Below are 26,105 nucleotides of genomic sequence, written 5' to 3'. Positions count from 1 at the left end.
GACTTGGTTCTAGTATGGGAGATAGAGAGTTCCCTATATTATAGTGCGCACTAGGGGAAGGTACCCATGGGTTAATAGCCCTAAAGTGATCCCAAGAGTACGGTTTTAATCCGGATGATATTCGAGTATCCACATTAGTTGATTTCACTCTTTAAATTTCAAGTCGTTATTCCTTGAAGATTTAAAACTGGTCATGTTAATTGGAATGTTCCAATCTTGTTAATTGAATTGATAATGTAATTCTTGTAATTTATATCCAAGGAATCTTTTGTCTTGTTAATTGGAATGTTTCAATCATATTAATTGCATTGATAATATGATCCTTATATTCAATTATTTTTCTTGTCGTGTTATATGGATTATCCCAAACCTCGTTTAATTACATTGATAATGTACTCCTTGTTAATCGATATTCGAGTATTATTCTTGTCATGTTAATTGGAATGTTCCAATCATGTTAATTACATTGATAATGTAATCTTTGTTAACCCATATTCGAGTATTATTCTTGTGTTCTTTGGATTATCCCAACCTTGATTTGTTTCATATATGTATGTATCATGATTCATGCTGAATTATACTCTATGGTAGCTCAGGATGCTCCTTGAGTCTCATTTTGACATAGACGTTAAGTGGCATGAACCCCTTTAACATGTTTCACCTTAAGGTGATATTATTGTAAAATGCTAGGTCTATACATGTTTATCTCCTACGAGTGGCTTTTTGTTACTCACCCCAAAGTTACTGGGATCATTTTTCAGGTACAGGATTCAAGACTTGGAGATTTCATTTGCCTTGAGTGATTTGTAGCTTCTTATGACAAAACTTGTATTTTTGTTTTAAATATGTATTGTGTACGTAAGTACACTTTTTGTAATATATTTGATATGTTTGATATAAGGCCAAAGGCCAAGCATGTATGACTACATCTCTATAGACTTGTTCATGTTATGCTTTCGCATTTTGGGATCCGTTCCAGGTCATCACAAGACACACTGGGTTTATAAAAAAATCTAGGGTCATCACATAGTAGTTGCATTAATCATTTTTCTTTACCTTGCTGCAGGATAACTCAACTTGGCAAATTATCCATTACCTAGAAATGTCCATATGACCTATTCATATATAACTAGTTTAAAGTTCAATAAATATTCTCTAAATAATTGCATCGTCATTGGAAAAAAGCAAAGTTTTTGCAATTTAATCAATTAAATTTAACCCTTGCTACCTAAAAGTTTGTAGACTATATATTTTCGTGTTGAAGGCTAGAATTTAAAGTTTAACAAGACATTTGTGAAAGGATATTTTTTGTAGGCAAATAGGGCCACGACCTATATAATACATATGGATTTTTAAAATTATTTTTACATATATATAGAAATTTATATAATATGCACCCCTTAAAAATATTAGTTTCCAAAATTTTCTTTACTTTTTCCCTTTTTCTCCTTCATTTACTCTTTAAATTTCTTTAATTTTCATTTTAAAAAATGTCAAAATTTCCTTCTACTTTGTTTCTGTCATTTTTCTTTCCCTTTTTCTTCTTTTTTGATTTTTCCTTCTACTTCTTAAAATTATTCATTTTCTTCTTCTATTTTTTTATTATTTTTTTTGCACAGTATAGTTGTGCCCTTGAATCTAAATCTTGGCTCCGCTCCTGCACAAAGGTCTTGTTTCATAAGAGGTACACAATAAGCTTGTTTTATAACCAGTATTCAAGAAACAATCCCAAAAAGTTTACATAGATCGAAGACCAGAAAAATGTGATAGTCGTGGAGACTAAGAATTACTGAAAGTTAGCAATTGTACTTTTTGTGTTGAAGGCTATAATTTGAATTATGTATTGACCTGCCTTCCCACCGCCGAACTTGAAACCCAATTGGGCTTTCTAGAATCCAAGTACAGCACCACCACCAACACCCAGATTGGAGCTGATTTAATAGTAGGAAACCACATATGTCTTATCCAAATTTATGAACACCCAACTAGTTATGAAATATAAAATTTACAAAAAACCCTTTATGATAATTAATACATTTAACAGAACTAATCTCTTGCTCGTGGTATCCACACCTTTTATAGTAATTGTTAGATTTAAACTCACTTATCTCCTTTCCAAATACAATAAAACCACATTATCTCTATTCTAAATATTTAAAATTAATATTACTACTTAAAAAATATAAAATAATTACCAAAAACGCACTAGAATACTTTCAAAATCTTATTTGTGTCAAACCTATACTCATCTAAAAACTTCATTCAATTCATGATCACATCAAAATCAGAATTCTGAGAATTTTGAGAAGAAGTTCTTTTCTCACTGCAAAAATGTTGGTCCTAGCCTTATATTAGGGCTTGTTCTTTAAATGTCAAAAGTGAACTCACAGATCCATTACTATGATATTCCATCCTTTCTGGTGTGTGCAAGATGAATTTGATATACACAGGGGTAGTATAGTCATTTTCATAAGAGAGAGCTCATGTTACATACAATGAGTAAGGTACATTGTATTACAAATCATATTTTCAGGCCATCATAGTCACTTTTCTGGTGTATTGTGTGTAATGTGGATTTTATCATACTCAGGGGCAATTATGTCATTTCAAGTATGAGTATACTTATTATATATATATGATAATGCTAAATATTTCATATTCGAGTCCTTAAACGTGCATATGTCTGTAATAACCCAGTCATTTTCCTTTCTTTTCCATTCTCTCAAATTTTACGGATAATTTTTTTCCGTTGATTTCTTTTTCCGAGTTTTCTTTTTCCGTCATTTTTCACTATCTTTTCATTTTGTGTAACCTATTAGGTCGTTCTCGGATTAGATTTTGACCTTGCATACATTCATTTTACTTGATTTCTATGTGATCCACATTTTTACTTTTGTAGAAAAGCATGCTAGATGTTCACTTTTGCCCATAGGGGTATAAATGCAAAGATTCTTGAAAATTATTTTCTTTACTTGGGGTATTTTTTATAATTATCTTTTGATAAAATTTTGTATTTAAGGTTATTTTAAATATATATTTTGAATTACACCTCATTTTTGGCTTTCTGAAAAATTCACTTTTTGAGTTATCTAGTGGAGGGGTATTTGTGTAATTATGGAAATTTTTTGGGTTCAAACTTTTAGGAGGGGTTTATTTTCGCTTTTTATGGACTTTGGTACTTCCAAAATATTTTTTTGATTTTTATTTAATTTATTTTGAATTTTCGAACCCCGTTAGTCGTCAATCTTGTCCAGGGCATATCACCTCGTTCAGGACTCGGTTTTCGACCTCGTTTCTTTCATTGACCTTAGAATTCAATTCTAAAACTTTTTTGTTCACAGACCATTGGCATTTGAGAGCATCTTCATTGATTTCACTTTTTGGACCAGGACGGGGCCGGTTCGGACTATTCGGGACACCATTTTGACCTATTTGGGGTTAGTGGATGAGAGAAAAAGCGTCTCTTTTATTTCTAAAGTAGCAAGCACTAGCCTCCATTGAAGAACCTTAGAGCTACCCCTTCTCTCTCCTCTTTTCATTTATTTCCTCTTTGATTTTCATCTTCGCGATTTATACTTTTTTGATCTACTCGACGACGCGGTCATTTCTATCCGATCGGTTTCTGATTTGCAGCACTTTGATTTTTGGGCTGAGAGTTCAAGCTTGGATTTGGGTCTTCTCACTTAAGGATTCTTGCTCTCCTTGTTGTCCCCATCAAAACCCCAAAGTTTCGTCGCATTTTGTGGAGTTTCATTTTGGTGAGATTTGAGATTTTCATCTCAAGTGAGGTAGGGGGCATTTCATATTTATATTCTTAGGGTTTTACATGTTTTTGAGGTTTATATAACTTATATGCATTCTTAAAGTTTAGATCTAGAAATGATTTTTGTTTTAATTAAATGATGATTTAATTTCATAGTTGAAGCATGCTTAGATTTAATTAATAATATGATATTTAGAGAGCCCATGACTTGTAGTTTATCATATATTATTTTTAAAATTTTTAGATGAATTTTGAAATCTAGAGATTTTTAATTAATTAAGTTAATTAAAAATTAATTAAGTGTTCTAGTGGCTTAATTAGACTTTTGATTTGATATTTGAGTTCTTCATGATATGTTGCTTATTATGTGTTAATTTTATGTCATTTGGTGATGTTTTGCAACCTAGAGGAATTAATTAATTTTTATTTTATTAGCTTCTATTTAATGAAAATATGATTTATTTGTACCTTTGATGTTTTCAAGGCCTATTATGTTACAAGCCATGGTAGTTGAGGACTTAGGGCATGTCTTGTGTGTTTTCACAATTTGATTGTGTATGATATTTGATTAAGTACATTTAGTATATGTGTATATACTTGTTGTGCACTATTTGTTGATTTTGGAAGCTTGGGGATGTCGTAAGTTTGACTATGGCTAGGGCTTGGCTCTAGTACGGGGGATTTGAGAGCCTTCTATTTTAGTGCGCACTTAGGGGCAAGTACCCACGGGCTAGTAACCCAAATGATGCTTAGTGTCGGTTTTATTCCGGCGTAACGTCTAAGATTCCACTTGTTTGATTTCGCATTTTAAATTCCCAGTTGTTTACTTTACAAATTTATATTTTGTTATTTGACATTTGATGTTCAATGTTGTTTAGTTGCTTATATATTGTGGTTTATGATGTGGATATTCTAATCTAACATAGGATGATCCCTTAGTCTCACCTTGGACATAGACGTTAGGTGATATGAACCACATCGATTGATTTATATCAACTTATAAGGACTTGCAAAACTTTAGGTTATACGCATGTTCATTTCCTACGAGTAAACTTGTTTACTCACCTTCATTGTTGAGACATTTTTTAGGTAAAGAACCATGCTTTAGGGATGCACAACATCCTTGAAGCTTGCTTATGGTTTAATGAGTTGGCGTATTTCCATTCATGCACTTATTAGCATGATCTTGCTTTAATTTGAGTTTATTATGTTAAAACTTGTAACTTCTATTTGGGATATGTAACAAGTACCTAAATGCATCATTTGAGACTTATTTGACATGTATATGATGAGGCCAAGGGCCAAGAACCTCATGCTTTACTTTTATGCTATTTGATATTATGCTTAATAATGAGAAAAATTTGAAAATGCGAAGCTCTAGCATGTCCGTTTCATTTTGGTCGGTGGGAATTGCGTTTTATCACTTTTACTAATACTATTTTATTATATGTGACGTGTGGCCAAGGGCCAAACGATTCTTTGAATGCATCTATGATGATTGACTTTAAAATTTGAGTAAAAAAGTTTTTTTTTTTTTTTTTTTTTTTATGATTTTTGGGGTTCAAGCATGTCATATTTTGCATATGGTGTATTTTGAGGTCATAAACCATTGGGATGCATTTTATTATATATATTACATTTGCTAGAATGATTACATTGCATAAAATATCATGGTTGTGTGTTATGGTTGATGGTAGGCTTCAAATTTTTCATTATAAGGCATTTTTGAGGTTTAATAGGTCAAATTTTTTATTGGACATAATTGGAGGTCATGGACCACTCCCACACACTTCAAAACACTTATTACGCTTGCGTGTGCAATCGTTTTAGCTCACAACTTCATATTTAGTCATTTGAACACTTGGTTGCTCTCTTTTTTACATTTTTTGTAAAATCTGGTTTAGTGGTATTTTGGGGATTTTCCTTCAAAAATAAATTCCTGTCTTGATATGGTCACTTAGAAAATGTGATTTTAGGAGGTTCTTCACAAATGTTTTCTAAAAAATGTCATCTCGGCCTCCAAAACCCTGTGTCAAATCTGATTTCCTGGTGCACACTTCTTAAGAAAAAAAATGTGATCACAAGGGTAGTTTGGGGATTTCACATCAAAAATAAATTTTTCCTTTGATATGGTCAGCTTGGAAAAATTATTTTAAGGGGGTTCCTTTTTTGTGTTTTTCCAAAAAAGGTCGTTTTGGGGTCCAAAATCACGTTTGAAGTCTGAATTTTCTGTGCACATAGTAGGTGGCAGCAGCCCCTTTGGCCGACACGACATTGATTTTTCGTCGGGTCTTTTCTCCCTTATCTAGATTTTGTTTTGGGTGAACTTTTTTTTGAACTTCATTAATTTTTCATTGCATGTGAAATGACCATTTTTCCGTTGGGGCATATTTGGCCTATTTTCACCTCTTGCTTCCGCATTTGTTCTTACTTCTGCTTCCGCATTCCGGACCCGTTATCGGGTCAACTTTCAGGTCGCAATGACTTATCTGGGTTGTGAAAATTCAGAACGTCACAATGTTAATGCTTTAACGATACCTTTATCTTGATTTTTATTTTTGTTTCTGTTTCTTGGCTATTTGTAGATTTTTACTCAGAGATTTAGACAATTCCATGGATTTATGCTTGGAATGGTCTTCTCGATGATTTAGGAGATGTCCTGGACTTTTCAAGTCAATTTGGGATTCAACCAGGAAGTTTTGAAGAAAACAAGGCTTTAGGGCTCAAGCACAACTTTTGTGATATCCCCAATTTCGGAGACACGGGTTGATCAAGTTGTCACGCCCCGAAAATTTTTGAATAAAATTATCAATTTATTCAAATCTAAATACATCAAAATACACCCATTAAAAAAAAAATGCTCTCTTTTATACAAAATCAATTCCTTCAAATATACACAAAAATTCTCTAAATAAATAAAATAAATCCTGCAATGCCGACTCTTCCACCTAAGCCAGAATCTAGCAATCCCCGTTCATCATCGGTACCTGAAACTGGAGGGTGGTAAGACGGAAAGTTCCAGTAAGAAAAACCATAACAAGAATTTCATGGAGGTTTAACAAAACAGCTTCACAAAATATACATATTCATGTGAGTATATAAACAAAATACATATTCATTTAATTAAAACATTTAATAAAAACTATTGAAGCAAAACTACTCCAAGCCATTCAAGGTATAGAGAACCCTACACTGAAAAAGAATTTTCCTCACTGGATCATCAAAGCCTCAAGCTCCAGCCTCCTCTGCAGACTCTTTCTCTCTCTCTTTTTCCTCTTAAACTCTCGGCTCACTCTCTGCCTCTCTCTCTAATTTTTTCTCAAACTACTCTCCTCTTTATTTTCTCTTCTGTTTCTTCATACAAACCCAAACACATACACCTTATTTAAAGGCCATTCCACCGACACTGTATATATCTCACCGTACAAAAAAAATCTCATTCTTATACATTTAACCAAACCCACGTGAAGCCCACACACTTTTGGCCAAACAAATCAGTTAGTGGGTCCCGCCACCCACTTTCCTTTCTTTCTTACTTTCCTTTTCTTTTTCTCTTTCCAATTCGGCCGCCACCTGCTCTATTCTATCACCATAATTCATATATGTATATATATGTGAACACAATATAAAACCAAATCAAACCAATCTACTCCTTAAAAATCATCACCTAGTGTCCCCACCAATTAACATTTCCCATTTTCCTCTCACACTTCGGCTGGCAGCACCTTATCCACACAACTTATATATATTAAAAATATATATATATACATGCAACAAAATAAAAAATAATCTATTTCAAGATCTTGAGTGGGACCCACCCATCATTTCCTTTTTCTTTTTCCTTATCTTCACACCATTTCAATACCAAACAACACCAACTATCAGCCACCAAAAACAAAGCCACGTGAAGAAAATTCAAAGCTAAAAGAATTTGGCCCAAAAAGTCTTTAGAGGGACCCACCACCATCACATCATAATTCTTTCTTTTCTTTCCTATTTCGCTGCCCCCTTGTATTCCATCAAATGCTATATATATATATATATATATATATATATATATATATATATATATATAATATGCAACAAACCAATTCAACCCATTAAATAATTCTATTAAATAATTATAATGGGTAAATCTCTAATAAAAATTAAATACTCAATCTTAACAACTAAAAATCATATAATAAATTAAATTAAATTCCTAAAAATTTGGGTTGTCACAATCTCTACCATTAAAAAAGAATTTCGACGACGACGTACTCAAATCTGTGGTAGCAATGACAGTGCCTAGTGCTCGCCCACACTTACTCGTCAGTAAGGTAGCATCAACGGCAACTAGCACTCGCTTAAAACACACAACTTGTACGGTAGCATGACAGTATAAGGCACTAGTTCATAACCTACCCCCCACTAGGTCTACCCACGAAACCTCTCGAAACAAATGACATCAATGTCATAAATCATCATTACCAAAAGCGCCACGGAGACTAGACATTTTATGAGATTTGAGATATGGTCCAAAGATGTCCGACCGGACCATTCTGGCCAATCCCAAAACTATGACAATAATGCCATAGGTACCGCTATACTCAAGGCCTTAAATCCTCAACACAACAAAACCAACAACTCCAACGTCTCAAAATACAACAATCAACAACCTCAATCAAGATTCCAAAGCCTAACAAGAAAATCAAAACCTCCTGAATCAGAACGAACCTCACCACAAGACATTTCATCGAAAGTCCTACATATCTCCTTAAAACAGATCAACTACAAAATCACACCGTAATCAAACATCAGACCCACATCCCTATCACGGATAACTAAATCCTGAAATACAAGTCCACCAAGTGGCGCACATATTCAAAATCCTGACAACCAAAGTCACATCACGAGTCTCTCAAAACCATGCTTAGCATCACCAAGCTAAATCAAAATTGCTCAATTTCCATCCAATAACAACTATTGGAACTACGATTCCTCAAAACCATGCCTAGTCATAACTAGGACGAGAAAACTCCACAAACAAGCCATATCTGACAGTGATCTTCCAAAACTTCTCCTAAGAGTCAACCACATCCAAGTCTCCAAAACCAAAGCAAGTCACCAAAAGACATCCCTAAACTACGTCAAACTCGCACAATGAATCAACCAAATCCTCAATCAAATGGACACAATTCCCTGCAAAATGTTCTCACACTAATCAACTCACTCTGAGCACCACAACTCCATCAACAACTACGGCAAAAACTCCCCAAGGGAAGACACGAAGGAAAGGGAACCACTAGTCCTAAGAAGGACAACACCATGACTCCATCTCTGAAATGAAAGACAATATAGTTAAAGACTTTACCCCTTACATAGAAGTCGACCAAAATCCGTTAAATCCTCACCAAGGACTCAAGACAACAATGGTGATCCTCACGGACCAACCAACCCCAAAACTATGCACAAGGTGACAAAGAGAAGAGACTCACTACTTGTGAAGTCCCTAACACGAACCAAGAAAAGGAGGAGAAACCCTATTCTCCCACAAGTGTCAACACGACGACCACGAAGACGAAGCATTCTTCCCACCTTAAGGAAGTGGACAGCTCAAGATAAAACGGATGTGACAACTCCTCTACAAGGAATTTCACAACGAAACCATTGTGGATACCCGCATACACACTACGTGCGACCAAGGGAAACAAAAAGGAAAACTAAACATAGAAGTCATGAAATTAACAAGGAAATGTAACTACCAAGTAAGTAAATCTACTCACATAGATAAAATCAAGGGTACATGCGGCACGTCTACACGTAAACACAAGAGCATGTCATTAAAGCATAGTAACAACATGGCATCTTTAAGCATATAAATAAGGCATACTAATGTCACATAACAAGAAGACAAATGTGGATAGACCTCCACCTACTCATGCATCGCAATATCACAAATCATACAACTAACATGGTAGTAAATGAAACTACAGAAGATCAAATGATGCAACAATGAACCTTATAGACATCGTGTCCTAGAGTGTCTAGGTAAAAAGAAAGACTAGCCCTAGCCATAAACTGTCTCTAAAAACCAATGCGGCAACAACCTGTCTCAAAACAAACGTGAGCCTTTACCAAAATGGTAAGACTCTAACAATCCATCTCCGAATCTAAAGGTAACACTACAAGTGACACTAACAATGCAATGCTCTCTCTAACCCAACACATCAATCAATCGACTCGACCGCAAAAGCGTCATCACGCAAAGAGAACTCAAAGAAAATGGTAACCATAGCCATACCAAAAACAACCAAATCAAGCAACATGACTGATCCCCAAAACAACCATCATCATCATCAATCAAAAGGACAACGCCTATCAAAACAAAATCAACATTGATTCCATCCGAACTGCACTTGTAGCTAGCCAATACAGTAGCATGACAGTGCCATGCACCAGCCACAAACTTACCCGCCGATGAAAATTGTAATCCCAGAAGAATCATCCTGAACAACCAAGGATCCTAAGAGATCCATAATCTCATCATGGCCCAAAACCAACAAATCCAGTACTATGGCAATGCCAAATGACTCACCTCACACGAGCCTAAACAAAAGGTGTCTCTCCACCTGCCTCAAAACCAATGCTAGGTCGACAATAACCTATACTACCACGAAACCAACTGAGAATCACCATCAACCTCAACTCGTGCCTTAATGACTAATTCCATGTCATGCCAAATATGCAACACAGTCATGCATACACAAATCTAATCTAGCATACATCACATGTCATGCTCTTTACATTAGAATAAAATCATGCTAAATAATGACATGCCACATATAGCACATAAGCATATAAACATGTTATCAGGCCAAAACATGTTATCATGAAGCATATAAACACGTAGAGCATGGCAACAAAAGTATGATATGCACCCAAAACCCATCGTCCCAAGGTATTCAAACGTAGGAGCTCTGATACCACCTGTGACGGTTCAAGTTTTACAACCCGGTGCGTTAGTGATGAACCGAAAGTTGACCCGGCAACGGGTTTGAAATATAGAAACAAAACCAAAAACATAGTTTCTAGAGATATCAATCATCCCTAAGACACCCAAGTGACTTTCTATGAAGTTACGAAACTCAAAGAGAACGAAAACAGAAGCAAAGGTCAAAATGGGCAAAAACCATTAACCAAGGGGCAAAATGGTTAATTTATAAATAAAAGAGAAATTTGACTCAAAACAAGTCCAATGATATCCAAAGAACCTAAACTAATCATTTCACAACATTCCAAGAGGTTCTAAGAACTTTGGACAAGAATCCCACAAAACACCTATTCTTGGTTCAACCAAAATCCTGACACTACTTCACTAAAACTTGAATAACTCCCACTGTGATTTGAATTTGAGAATAAAATTGGTACCATTGGAAATCTGACTCAAATACATGAATTTAGGCTCAAGAATCACCATATTTGGGTTAGAAATGAAGGAGATATGACCATTTGAAGTTGGAACAATAGTGTTGAAACAAACTGAAGAGGCAGCTGAGTGTATTCTATTTAGGTCGACCGAAATAGCCATTTTGGTTGACCAAAATTGGCAGAAACTCCCCAAAAAACTGAATTTTGAAGAAAAGTCATTTCGGTAGGCCGAAATATGGCATCGGTCGACCGAAATGAACCTAAACAGTGAAAATGGCTACTGGAAAGTGAGATTTTGATGTTTAAATGAATTCCAAAAGGCATCAATCGGCCGAAATGACTCAAAATGGCACTGAATGACTTGTTATGGACAAGAAATGTTGAGGCTTCACCCAAGCCTCAAACACCAACATGAATGTGGTCCAAAAACATGATTTTAAGCTATACAAGCATGGCAACAAATGTACTTTACATAATGACATGTGTTACAATGGCCCATGACTTGATTACAATTCATTTACAAAATTTGACATGACAAACCCCCAAAGTTGGAAAAAATTACATTTCAAAGGTAAAACTTGAAGTTTAAATATATACACTTGAACTTTAAAGTTTGTGGCCCTTGGCCTAATTTCATACATATCAAAAGTGTTCCAAATAGTGTATCTAAGTACACTTTACATAATTTTTAGGCAAAAATGGCATATTGTACCTAACTAAGTATTACAACTTTATAGGAAAAACTTAAACATGCTAACACTTTCATGTGAACGAGAAAACATTTAAATGGACTTCAAATCTACAATTCACCCAAGGCAATGCAAATCCTCAAATCTTGAATCTTGTACCTGAAAATGACCCCAGTAACTTTGGGGTGAGCAACATAAAGCTACTCACAGGAGATGAGCATGCATAGACCTAACATTTTACAAAATTATCACCTTATTCATGCAATTTAAACAATATAGAAGCATGTGGTACAACGCGGTAAAATATTCAATATACAAGTATACTTGGCAAGAATGAATTATCAGGCAATTCAACAAAATTGGTACTTGCAATACATTAAAATGATATATATATATAATTTCTCAAATTTATCAACTTGAAGTTTAAAACTCAACACTTACAAAATGATATAATGCAACATAGTTGTAGTCTCCAATATAGCACATCAAAGTATAGATCATCAAAGTTACTAACTTGTAATCAAAATTGCAAAGTTAACTAAAGTGCTATAATTAAACATAATTTGAACCTCCAATATAAAACATCAAGTTATAAATACTCAAAGTTATCAACTTGAAAATGAAATTGCGAAATCAAACAAAAGTGGATACTTGGACATCACGCCAAATCAGACCGACAACGTGGTTACTTTAGGGTTACTAGCCCATGGGTAACCGCCCTATGTGCGCACTAGACTATAGAGGGACAATTCCCCGTATTAGAACCATGTCCTAACCATAGTCAAATAACGACATCTCAAAGTTTCCAAAATCAACAAGTTGTGCAACAACGTATATATCAACATATATATACAAGATAATCAGCTATATACAACGCACAACCAAATTTGGAAACACATACGATATATGCTCTAAGTCCACAACTACTATGGTATGAAAGATGTTAAAAAACAAAGTGTGCAACTCATTACACAAGGTAAAAATATATTCAATGCAGGAAACATATTCTCATAAATATAAATATAACAATAATGTTATCCAATGCTCAAAACATAAACAAATGAATATACAACAAGTCAAAGTCCATGATTTAAACATAGAATCAACTTCTAAAACGTAATCAAATCCATGGAACAATTAGAAAGAATTTAATTAAATAAAATAATTAAATTCTCTAGATTTTAAATCAATTCCAAATAACCTCAATTTAATATATGTTGAAGGATATAGTATGGTCATCACATATATAACATCAAATAACTAAATAAGTGATTAAAACGCTTAAAATAAAATTAATTAAGCTAATTAATTAATTTCCTCTAGATTTTTAAACAACTCCAAATGCTCTCAAATTAACATAGGTTAGAGAACATGCCAATGCCTACTTTAATATCACATTTCTAGTTGATTTTATGCACGATACAACCATGTGAATTAAACTTTCACCAAAGAAAAATATTAAATAAAAGTTACAATTCTCATTCAAATATTCCCAATTTAATATATGTCAACAAGTGTGACAACCCTAGATTTTTTACAAACCCAGTGTGTCCTGTGATGACCCGAAACAGATCCTAAAATGCGGAAGCATAAAATGAACAAATCAATAGGGATGTAGTCATACATACTTGGCCTTTGGCCTTATGTCATACACATAAAATGAATGTCAAAAGGTGTGCTTAAACACACATTACATACTCAAAATTTAAAATGACATGTTAAACCAAACATTACATAACAACTTCAAAAGAAAAGATAAACATGCTAACACTGGCATGTGAACAAGAATACAATAAAAAGAACTTCAATTCTACATATCGCCCAAGGCAATGGCAATTTCCCAAGTCTTGAATCATGTACTTGAAAATTGTCACCAATAACTTCGGGGTAAGTAACATAAAGTTACTCGTAGGAGATGAGCATGCATAGACCTAGCCTTTTACAATAATATCACCTTAAGGTGAAATAAGTTAAAAGGGCTCATGCCACCTAATGTCTATGTCAAGATGAGACTCATGGATCATCCTAAGCTACCTTAGAACATTTCTAGTATAAATCACATCATTCATGTAATTTTAACAACATAAGTTCATGCTATACAAAGTAACAAGATATGGATTCTCAAAGTTATCAACTTGAAATCTAAAATATAAAAACAACAAAAGTGGGTTATGCCACCTAACATCTACATTCCAAATGAATCTATAGGATCATTCCTAAGCTACATTTGAACAACAAAACATAAATCACAATATCTATGCAATTTAACCAACATAGAAGCATGCTTTACAAAGTAACAAGATATAGATTCTCAAGGTTATCTACTTGAATCTAAAGTATGAAAATAACTAAATATAACAATTTAGTATAATTAGAATTTCTAATACCACACATAAAGACATAGATTCTTGTAGACACCCAATTTTGTCCCTATCCATTTGAAGGAGTATTTCGGTAAAAACTAGTTTGGCCAAGCCAGGAAAATTAGAAAATCAGACCACTAGATCATAAAATGGATGCCACTAATGGTTCCGAAAGGACTCAAAACATTAGAGTACACCTAGAGTCAGGTTCGCAATGCGACTCCTAGCACTTGATCAAGGAAGGGGCAAAAAATAGTAATTTTGCACCCCTAACCTGTTCAAGTTTGATTAAACTTGAAAAGAGCGGTCTAATATAATTATCAAATAAAAAATAGACCTTACTATTGTGTCCAAAATGCGTCAAAACCTTAGAGTTGAAAAAAAATTAATAAATATTAAATGAAGAAAATAATATAAAATAATAAGTAATATAAAAATAAAAACTAAATAAATAAATATTAAATTTTGTTAATTGATTAATTGAAACACATTCAGGTCGTAGCCTTAAGCCACAAGAATAAGACCAAATATATATATATATATATATATATATATATATATATATATATATATATATTAATACAATAGAAATATAAAAAAAGGAAAGGAAAAAATTATAAACTAAAAATAATGATAAAAAAGTAAAATAAATGGTGTTGGAAGATAACTCAATCTTCTTATTCTGTTTTATTTTTTAAAATTCAAATAAATAAAGCTGTTAAAGATAGATAATTTATATATTCTTATCTCATCAGTTATTTTTTTTTTCTCGCTGGTAAAATCTATTTAAAGGAGGTAGTATTCATATTTTAGGGAGGAGGAGACACCCATTATAAACCCTAATTAGGGATACACCAAATACGAACCCTACATATCGACTCATATGTAGACTTTATTTTTCTCTCCTCCAGTCGATGCTTATACAGAGACCAATTTTCGGAACCCAATGACCAACCCTAAAAGCCGTCTTCGTGGTTACCAGGTATCCAAGGGGGAGGTCGATAGCACATACACGGCTATACACACACCAAACATCCCTATAAATCTCTCCTTATATTATAGAAATCTCTCGCTATATTTAATTTTATATAGCCTCAACAATTTCGAAGCCCCATATTTTGATATAGCCCCAAAAGTCTTCAAACATACAAAAGAAGCCTCAACAGTTTTCATGCGTACAGTAGAAGTTGAGAATTCGTCTACAATTTTCCAACATCTAAAGTGGAGCTAAAGCACTACCCAATAATCTCATTGAAAAACAAAAAGCACCAAAGGTATTTTTCCAAACCTTTATTTATTTATTTCTTATTTTGCCATCAATTCATTCACTTGCGGGCTTTTTATTTTCATCATAAACTGTAGTTCTTAAGGGATGTCAATATAAATGATAATCATGTAAGCTATTGATTTTGTCAGATTATGCCTAAAAACCTTCTATGTTCATTAGTGTACAAGTAGTGTGTTGTGTACATACATTCATATTATAGCGTTCTAGTCAGATTATAGCTTTGAACAATTTTGATATTATGATTATTTGATAGTATAAAATGTGACTGTTTTGTAAAACTCCAATGGTACACGTCGGAAGAACTATTTGATGATTTTAAATAAGATTATTGAACTATTTGATGACTTAAAATAAGATTATTAAAATCATTATTATTATTTTGCTAAAATAAAACATCCATTTCTTAACAAAAACACTAATGAAGATTAAAAAATAAGACTATTAGTATTTAAACATTATTAAAGGGCTTCAACTAAAATGGCTTCATTATTGTACAGATTTAACATTTTTATTCTAAGGTGATTAGATCAATTCATATTTTTAATTAGGCCTTGTTTCAGGACCCTTTTATTATTAAGTGCTTTGAGAATATAATATTCATATGACTATAAAAAAGGTGTTTTAAATCATCTACCCTGGAATAATTATTTTCTTAAAGGAATTCTATTTAGAATCGTATTTTCTAAGAAAGATGTAATTTCTAAAAATAATATTTTCCAAAAAAATAAAGTTTTCTTAAAATAAAATATTTCCAAACATCACATAAAATTTAAAAGGCTGATAGGAGTCATTCTAATTCTTGTAGATATGTTCCGAAGACATGTTTTCCTTATAAGAGTTTGTAAATTCTAAAGGTATAAGATTTTAGGAATTGGTCTTCATATCATAAAGGCCTAAGTGCAACTTTTTCAATGTTATTAAAAAATCTCAGTTTCACATTCTTAAGATATATGTAAACACTTTGGGGCTTACAGGTCTATTTCAATTTTTCAAAGGCAATAATCTGCTACTTCAGTGTTAATTAGGTAGAAACTAGAGTTTCTTAAATCCTAAATCTAGCAATCTTAAAACTAAAAAATTGTAACATCAACATCAACCTAAAGTATAGAATATCAAATCTTACTAAATATATGGTTAGAGATTCAATCTTTGATTAAATATTTTAAAATTAAATCTAAATATTATTTTATTTTATAGACTCATAAGTCAACTTTATTTTAAAATCATACTCTTTTCTAAAATAAAAATTCTCTTCAAAGCTTTTACTTAGAATTACTCTAAAAAAACAAACTTAAATATGCTAAGTCTTTTAAGAACTCCTAAGTTCATTTCTTTCAATAGAACTCACATGTTCAAATATATATATATATATATATATATATATATATATATATATATGTTTTAAGGCCATTTTTTTTTTTCCTTTCTTTCTTTTCTTAATAATATGTGCTTATAAAAGTATTGATCTTATCTCTCATAGATAGGGTTAAACTTTCAAAGCTATATTCAATGGTGCATCTTCAAATGCTAAATTTATACTTATAATTTTAATAATATGTGCTTATAAAAGTATTGATCTTATCTCTCATAGATAGGGTTAAACTTTCGAAGCTATATTCAATGGTGCATCTTCAGATGCTAAATTTATACTTATAATTGTAATAATATGTGCTTATAAAAGTATTGATCTTATCTCCCATAGATAGGGTTAAACTGTGATGGCCCAAGTTTTTCAACCCGGTGCGTCAGTGATGAACCGAAAGTTGATCCGATAACGGATCCGAAATGCGGAAGCAAATGATAAACAAAGGTCTTAAGAGGTAGGAGTCACCTCTAAGACACTAATGTGACCATCCATGAGATTACGGATCCTTAAGAGAGCAAAAATGGAATCAAAGGTTAAAAAGAACAAGATTTGTCATCCAAGGGGCAAAATGGTCAATTCACATTTAAAAGGATAAACTTGACTCTAAACAAGTCAAATAAGGTTAATAAAACCTAATCTAATCATTTTGTAACATTCCAAGAGGTTTCATGAACATCGGCTAAAAATCCCACATAATGCCCTATCCCGGTTGAAGTGAAAACTGACACTACTTCACTAAAATATGAATAACTCCCATTGTGTTTGTAATATGAGGATGGGATTGATATCATTGGAAATATGACTCAAAATCCTTGAGTTTAGGCTCAAGAATCACCCCATTTGGATTAGAAATGAAGAAGTTATGACCCGTTGAAGTTGGATGATCAGTGCTGAAACTCAACAGAAGCTAGGCTCGGGATCAGGCTATTTCAGTCGACCGATATGAAGTTTTGGATGACCAAAATGGAGATGCTGAGACCTAAAATCATGAAGAAAAGATGCAATTCATTTCGGTAGACCGAAATAAGGGTTCGGTCGACCGAAATGAGCTTTGAACAGTTGATTTGGCTACTGGAATGTGATGTTACTGTGCAAATACCAAACCATTTGACATTGGTTGACCGAAATGGAGTTTCGGTAGACTGAAACACCTCGAAAACCTGCTGCTGAACCTACTATGAGCCTAAGGTGTTAAGGTACTACCTCAACTTTGAATCCCATGATACTTTAATTCAAAATGGATGTGTAAAACTGATTTTTCATGAGTTTTGAGAATGTAAACATGTCAACAAGTTTGATATGAGTAAATGAATATAAAACAATGGCCCATGGCCTCATACACTTCATTTACAAGATTTTAACTTCTTAAACCTCAAAATTTGATTAAAAGACATTTGAAGCAAAACTTTGTTACGAAAAGTGTCCAAGTACAAAAGTAGACATGCTTGGCCCTTGGCCTCATTACATACTTGCTTCTAATGTCAAAAGTGATTACTTAAGCATCTTACACATCAAAGAAGTTAAATAATCTTCAAAAGTACCATACATACATGGTATACAAAATTATAACTTCAAAAGTTAAGCATACTAAACATTTGCATGTTTATGAAGACCAAGTGAAAAAGATAAAGGAGAAGGTGAAAATGGTGAGTGGAGTGTCTAGAGAACCTCCACTCACTATGTGCTCTTACACTACCTCTCACACACACACATGCAAGACTAAATCTTGAGCTTACACTTGTCACCAATCTAATGCCTCTTCCAAGACTTAATCCTATACCCACACTTGTCAACAATAATCAATGGTTACATGTGCACCAATCCTAAGCCAACACATGGATTGTAATGACCCGGTCATTTTTCTTCCTTTTCTTTTTCTCAGATTTTAACGGATATTTTTTTTCCGTTGTCTTTTCCTTTTTGGGTTCGATTTTTCATCACTTGATGTCATTTCGAGTGCTCTGGAATGATTTCCGAGACTCTTTTCCTTGGATTGACAACTTCCTTTGGGAATTGTGTCATTTCCATATTTTATTTTTCCGAACACTATTCACATTTTGTCTTTTTCTCGTTTATCCTTTTTTCCTTGCAAAACCTCACTTTTTGTGCTTGGATTTGATTCCGGTTTTGCATGCATTGATGATATTTGATTTCCATAATAGTGGTATTTTTACTTTTCTAGAAAAGCATGTTGATTGCTTACTTCTTTCATAAAGGGGCATTAATGCATACTTTAGTGTAATTATTCTTAACTTGTGGGGTTTTAGTGTAATTAAATAAAGTAATTATTTTTCATTTTGGGGACCATTTTGTAATTAAATTTGAAAGATATTTTCAAAAAGGACCTTTTTGCAATTTTTTAAAAGTGTGACAAGTGTCATACTCTCATTGGTCCACTTGTTGACATTTGTGTGGAAACACTTTAATGCATTGGATGATGATATTTGGAGGGTGAGGATTCACCCACTTGTTAGCCTAGGATTGGTGCACTTGTTGGCTTAGATGGTTGACAAGTATAGGTGTGGGATTAAGCCTAGGAAGGAGCCATGGATTGGTGACAAGTGTAGGTTCACAATTTAGTCTTGCAAATATTTTTGGGCCACTTTGGGATTATGGTTTTAAAAGAGAGTTTTTGTGCAATTGATCATAGATGTGTGTGTTGACCATGGTGTAAGAGCACATAGTGAGTGGAGGATTTCTATTTCCTCCACTCACACTTAACCACATTATTTCATTCTCTTCCTTACAAGAAAACCCTAGCCTCCACGGATGGCGCTTGAAACCTTAGGCATTGACCTTGATCTTTGAGGCCCTTTCACTTACTTTAGACCATAAAGCTTGGAATACTTTTTGTTCCCCTCATCCACCTCTTCAAAACCCTTGAAGGATCTAGCCTTACTCTTAGTTTTGCTTTGGTATCTAGAGATTCAATTCTCTAGTGAGGTATTGATCTATTATTTTGAAGTATTTTTATGTCATTATTGAGTGTTTTACATGCATGAAAGAGAAGGACTTGTATTTTGCCCTTAAATTGTTTTAACTTAAAATTAATCTTGTTAAATTAAATATGGAATATGAAAATATACTCAATTAGCTTTCATTTAGTTTTGGTTTCATGTAATTTGGATTTAAAATGAATTAGTTAAGAATTTTTGAAGTTGCAAGCTAGTTGCTGAAAATTTGAAGCTTTTCCTTTTTAGTCCGGAAATGAATTTTTTATATGGAGCTGTGTTGTTTCAATTGCCTTGAAATTTTTACTGGAACTTTCCCCATGGGTTTTACACTACTCAAATTTTTTTTACGATTTTAGAGCATTTCTAAATTTTTTTAAAAATCCGAAACTATCTGTTATCCATGTTTTTATTGCAGCTGGAAAACATATTTTTAGATGATTTATTTCACTAACCTTTTGACATTGGATCATGGCGTAAATTTCTAGTTTTACACTCTCATATGTTTACTTCCAAAATAAATTAGGCTTTCCCAATTTAGATGTCAAATGAATTTTTCATGAATTTTCAAAGTTGGAAACTACTGGCTGAAAATGTGTTTTCTGGGCAGAATTTGTTTCAAAGTTGTGGGGCAAAATTGTTTCAATTAGGAAAATATTTTGTTAAACTAAATTGATATTATCAAATTACAGTGTTTAAGATTTCATTGGGCTTTGGATTTATTCAATTTGGGTTAGAATTGAATTTTTTATGAATTTTACAAGTTAAAGGTAGCAAGCTGAAAAATCTGTTTTGCGGACCGAAAATTTGAGGCGATTTCATTTCGGTGGTAATTGGGATTTTCATTCCAATTGAGGTAGGGAATGTTTTAGGATTATTTGTGTGTTGTATTGTGTGTTTGCCATGATTATACAACATATATATATGCCTTGTACCAAATCTAGAAAGTTAGTAATTTTTATTTCTTTGTGTAAAATTTAAAATTTATGATGATATATAAATTTGATTTGAATTGTAACATACTAGGAAATTATGATTAGATATGTTGGTTAATATATATTAAATTTGGATCATTTGATTAAGAATTACAACTTTTATTTAATATTTATCTTTAGTGAAAGTTTAATTCACATGGTTGTATCAAGCATTAAATCAAGTTGTAATGTGGTATTTAAATAGGCCTTCGCATGTTCTCTAACATAGATTAAATTGAGGGCATTTGGAATTGTTTAAAAATGTAGAGGAAATTATTTAATTAGCTTGATTAATTTTGTTTTAAGTGTTTTAATCACTTAACTTGTCATTTGATGTTATATATATGATGACCATGACATGTCTTTCAATATATATTAAATTAAGGTTATTTGGATTAACTTGGAATTTAGAGAATTTAACTATTTATGTTTAATTAAATTCTACTTTATTACTCCATGGATTTAATTGCATTTTGGAAGTTATTTCTATATTTAAATCCTGGATTTGGATTTGATATATGTTTACTTGATTACTTTTGAGCATTGGATAATATAGTTGTTACTTTTACATTCATGAGAATATGTTTTTCCTTATTGAATATATTGTTGCTATGTGTAAGGAATTGCACACTTTGTATTTGATATCTTACATGCCATAGTAGTTGTGAATTTTGAGCATGTATTGTATAAGTTTCCAAATTTTGAATTGTGTTTGGTAAATAGTTGATATCTTATATATACATGTTGATATATATACGTTGTTGCACAATTTGTTGATTTTGGAAACTTGGGGATGTCGTTGTTTGGCTACGGCTAGGACTTGGTTCTAGTACGGGGGATTGTCCCTCTATATAGTTTAGTGCGCACATAGGGAGGTTACCCATGGGCTAGTAACCCTAAAGTAACCATGTTGTCAGTCTGATCCGGCATGACGTCCGAGTATCCACTTTGTTTGATTTCGTATTTCATTTCAAGTTGATAACTAGATGATATCGTAACTTGTTGTTCCTTATTTGATTTCCTATTTTGAGCTTAAGATGTAGCTTTGTGAAAGCATGCTTCATGCGTTATATTGGAAGTTCCATTGTTGGTTAAATTGCATCGATATCATAATTTGTGTTTTGATGTTCAAATGTAGTTTATGAATGACTTTATAGATTCATTTTGAACATAGACGTTAGGTGGCATGACCCACACTTGTTGTTTTTGTATTTTGGATTTCAAGTTGAAGACTTTGAGAATCTATATCTTATTGCCTTGTATAACATGTTTCCATGTTGTTTGAATTGCATGAACAATGTGATTATGATAGAAATAATCTAGGAAGCTTAGGATGCTCCCTGTGTCTCATCTTGACATAGACGTTAGGTGGCATGAGCCCCTTAACATGTTTCACCATAAGGTGATAAAATTATAAAATGTTAGGTTGATGCATGCTCATCTCCTACGAGTAGTTTTATGTTACTCACCCCTACGATACTGGGGCATATTTCAGGTACAAGACTCAGGATTTGAAGATTCCATTGCTCCTTGGATGGTTTACAATTTTTAAGTTTCTATTTTATGCAAGTGATAGCATAAGATGCCTCTTTGTAGCCCTATTTGTTTAAACTTGTATTCGTTGATTTGTATATGTAAAGTGTACGTAAGTGCACTCTTTTCAATGTATTTAACATGTATGAGATGAGGCCGGAGGCCAATGACATGTATCTTGTTTTCTATGCACTTTTGTTTTCAAAGTTTATTATGAAAATATTGAAAAATGTTAAGTCATTGCTTCATAACTTTCGCATCGGGTGTTGGAATTTCATATCTTTTCTGTCCGGACTCAGAATCAGACGATTCTTGAGTCTAATTTTGTTCATTTTTCATTGTCCTTCCAATGGTGTGCACGGTGGCACCCTTTTCAGTGAGAAATGACCATTTTGCCCTTAGTTCATCTCTTTTCGGGTTAGGCATTCTTGCTTTATTTGCTTGGCTCATTTGAGTTCCGTGGCTTCATGGAGAGTCATTTTGGGGCTTTAAGGATGATGTACATCTCTTGAGGTCATTTGGCTTCTTTCGCTTTCGCATTTCGGGTCCGTTATCGGGTCAACTTCCGGTTCATCACTAACGCACTAGGTTGAGAAATTCGGGTCGTTACATGGATGACTCTCCACCTTCCAATTGTCAAGAAACTATGGTACCAAGTCTCTCCACCCAATTGCCAACAAGTGGCACCATGAGAATGTGACCCTTTTCACATTTTTTAAAAATTGCAAAATGGTCCTTTTTCAAAATATCTTCCAAAATAAATTATAAAAAGGTCCCTAAAACGAAAAATAATTATTTTACATAATTACACTAAAATCTCAAAAGTTATGAATAATTACACTAAAGTATGCATTCATGCCCTTTACAAGAAAAGTACTAATCTAGCATGTTTTTCAAGAAAAGTAAAAATACTAATGTCATGGAAATCAAATACCATGAATGCATGTAAAACCGGAATCAAATCCGAGCACAACAAGTGAGGTTATGCAAGGAAAAACGAAAAAGGGGAAAAAGACAAAATAGGGAAAAGACAAAATAGGAAAAAGACGAAAAAAGAAAATCACCGAAAATGAAAAAAGGAGAAAAAGGACCGGATCATTACATAAACTTTCAAAGCTATATTCAATGGTGCATCTTCAGATGCTAAATTTATACTTATAATTTTAATAATATGTGCTTATAAAAGTATTGATCTTATCTCTCAGAGATAGGGTTAAACTTTCAAAGTTATATTCAATGGTGCATCTTCAGATGCTAAATTTATAATTATAATTTTATTTTGGAATGCAATATAGAAAATAAGGTAACCGTATTCTACGGGTGTCATGGGGTGCCTAACACCTTCCCCATGCACAATCAAACCCCCGGACCCATTAATCTGGTTTTCGTAGACTAAAAAAATGGAAAACAAGTAATAAAAATATTTTCTAAAGTCCTTAGATATTTTAGGGTGACCTAGCACACCATAATCCTATGTTAGGTGGCGGCTCTAAATAAAATAAAATATAGGCCGTAGCCACTCTGTCGCATTAAGCCTCTTTTCTGACCCATTAGGTGTTTAATATAACCCTTATTTAAAGGGCGGGGAAAACCCAGGCGCGACACATGCTACAACCTATATAAAGTCCTCTCTGATTAAGGATGATTGCTTAGTTATAAAAATTTTCGTCTAGATTAACATGAGAAAACATGGCCCAAGCTGGGGCAATTCATTTTTACAGTGATGATGATATATGAACCTCATATGGAAATAATATCTTTGAGCCTTAATATCTTTCTTCGGTTACCATACACCTAGCCTATATTACGGTCCTAATTAAAGTTCTCTTCGATTGGCAAAGATCACCAGAAATTGAAAACTCTTGCTTATTAAAGTCTCACAGAATGAGCAATATTTGTCATTATCCCCTAAACTGGGGCACTTTTCGAAGGAAGTTCAATAAGACATGGTTCATCACTGAAGAATAGTTTTACAGATTACTTAAGAATAAGTATACATATGGATATTATATCAAGTATTGGTAGAGTTGATGCTACTTGTAAGTTGTTGACCACCTCCTGAATAATAAAAAAAGAAGAAGCCGGACTCAGTGAAAACCCACTTAAGGGCGCTGAGGGTAAAAAAGTGCAAAAGGCGGACTTGGTGAGAACTCAAGAATGGGCGCCAAGGGTAAAAATGTAACCAGTCTTGATGAAAATCTCTTTTGAGATGTTGAGGGAAAAAGTGATAGACCAGACTTAGTGAAAACCTGAAAGGGCACTAAGTGCAACAGTATGGTCCTGAAAAAAATAAAAATAATAATCATCGAACTAAGGGTCCTGATTTTTAGATCAAACTACGTCTAACCCGATTCCTACCATGCTACTTATAGTTGGCAACCCATATTACACTATTACACTTGGGTTTGGCCATACCATTATTTCGGTCATCATTTATCATATCATTTACCTTACCCTTGAACTAGCCCTTTAAGTTGCAACATTTTTCAAGAGGGAACTATGAATAACTTGATACTTGACACTATCAAGATACATAGCCAATTTAGGATCCATCCTAAGTGAGGTTAACCCACTTTCCAAACTCCATCACTCTATGATTATTCTAGTGTTGTTAAACGATGAATCAAAGGTCATCACCCGTGGGGGAGGAATCAAGCAATATGTCAAAAGTCATGTTCAAGAGAGTAATAGACAATCGGCGGACAAGGAGAACAGTATCCTTTTTGTGATGTTAAACAAATAAAGCTAATTATCGTATTAATTACTTTACATTCATTACCTTCAGAATAGTACATTCATATATATGTTGTATGCTAAAGCACATGCTCAGACATTCTTAAAATAGATCATAGAACCAAAGTCTCTATATTTATATATTGCACCAATGGCATGCTCATTGTCCTAGCTCAGAAGATATATTATCTTGCTCATATTCAAAGTGTCAACTTGTGCCCATAGCGCATCTGTGTAAATATGTTTCTTTTCTTAATAATATGTGCCTTATATATATATATATATATATATATATATATATGTTTTAAGGCACTATGGTATTTCACTAAGGGGAGGAGCTTCAAAAGAGGAGAGAGAAGGTGGCAACCATGGCTGCCATGGAATCTGGCCAAGAGAGAGGAGAGAGAGAGAGAGAGAGAGAAAAATCTGATTTTTCTTCTTAAGTGGCCCTAGTTATAGAAAAACCCTAAAAGTGCCCCGCTGGATCCGAAAAAGTGGAATTTGAGTAGACGCGCTCAAATAGCTATACTCTATGAACAAAAAGATCCAAAATGAGAAAATATGAACAACGAAAGAAACAGCGTCGAAAACCGAGTCCCGAGCAGAGAGATATGCCCCGAACAAGTTCGGCGGCAATCGGGGCTAGAAACCCTAAAACTAGGGGAAAACGACCAGAAGGAAATCCCAAAAGTACACGACTCAATAAAAAGTGAAAATGAATCCCGTACAAGGATTCAGTCTCAAAACAAGGCATTTAGTAATAATTTTTATTAATTACACAATGGCCCCTCCAAAAAGTGAAAACTGCACTAATGACCCAGAATGAAAATATCTTCCAAAAATATTTTCTTAAAAACCCCTGAAATAAAATATCTTCAAAAGATATTTACGAAAAATACCCCATGAAAAGGAAAAGTTTCTAAAGAACTATGCATCCATGCCCCTATGGACACCAAGAGCAACCAGAACACTTTTCTACAAAGGTAAAGATACATATTTCGTGGAAACCAATAGTTAGATTTATAAGAGCAGAGG

The sequence above is a fragment of the Cornus florida genome, unplaced genomic scaffold (genome assembly GCF_030987335.1).
Source record: "Cornus florida cultivar Cherokee Brave unplaced genomic scaffold, ASM3098733v1 CherokeeBrave_3.0.0_Hap2_Chr03, whole genome shotgun sequence".
NCBI classification, from domain to species: Eukaryota; Viridiplantae; Streptophyta; class Magnoliopsida; order Cornales; family Cornaceae; genus Cornus; species Cornus florida.
This window is presented reverse-complemented; position numbering follows the sequence as displayed.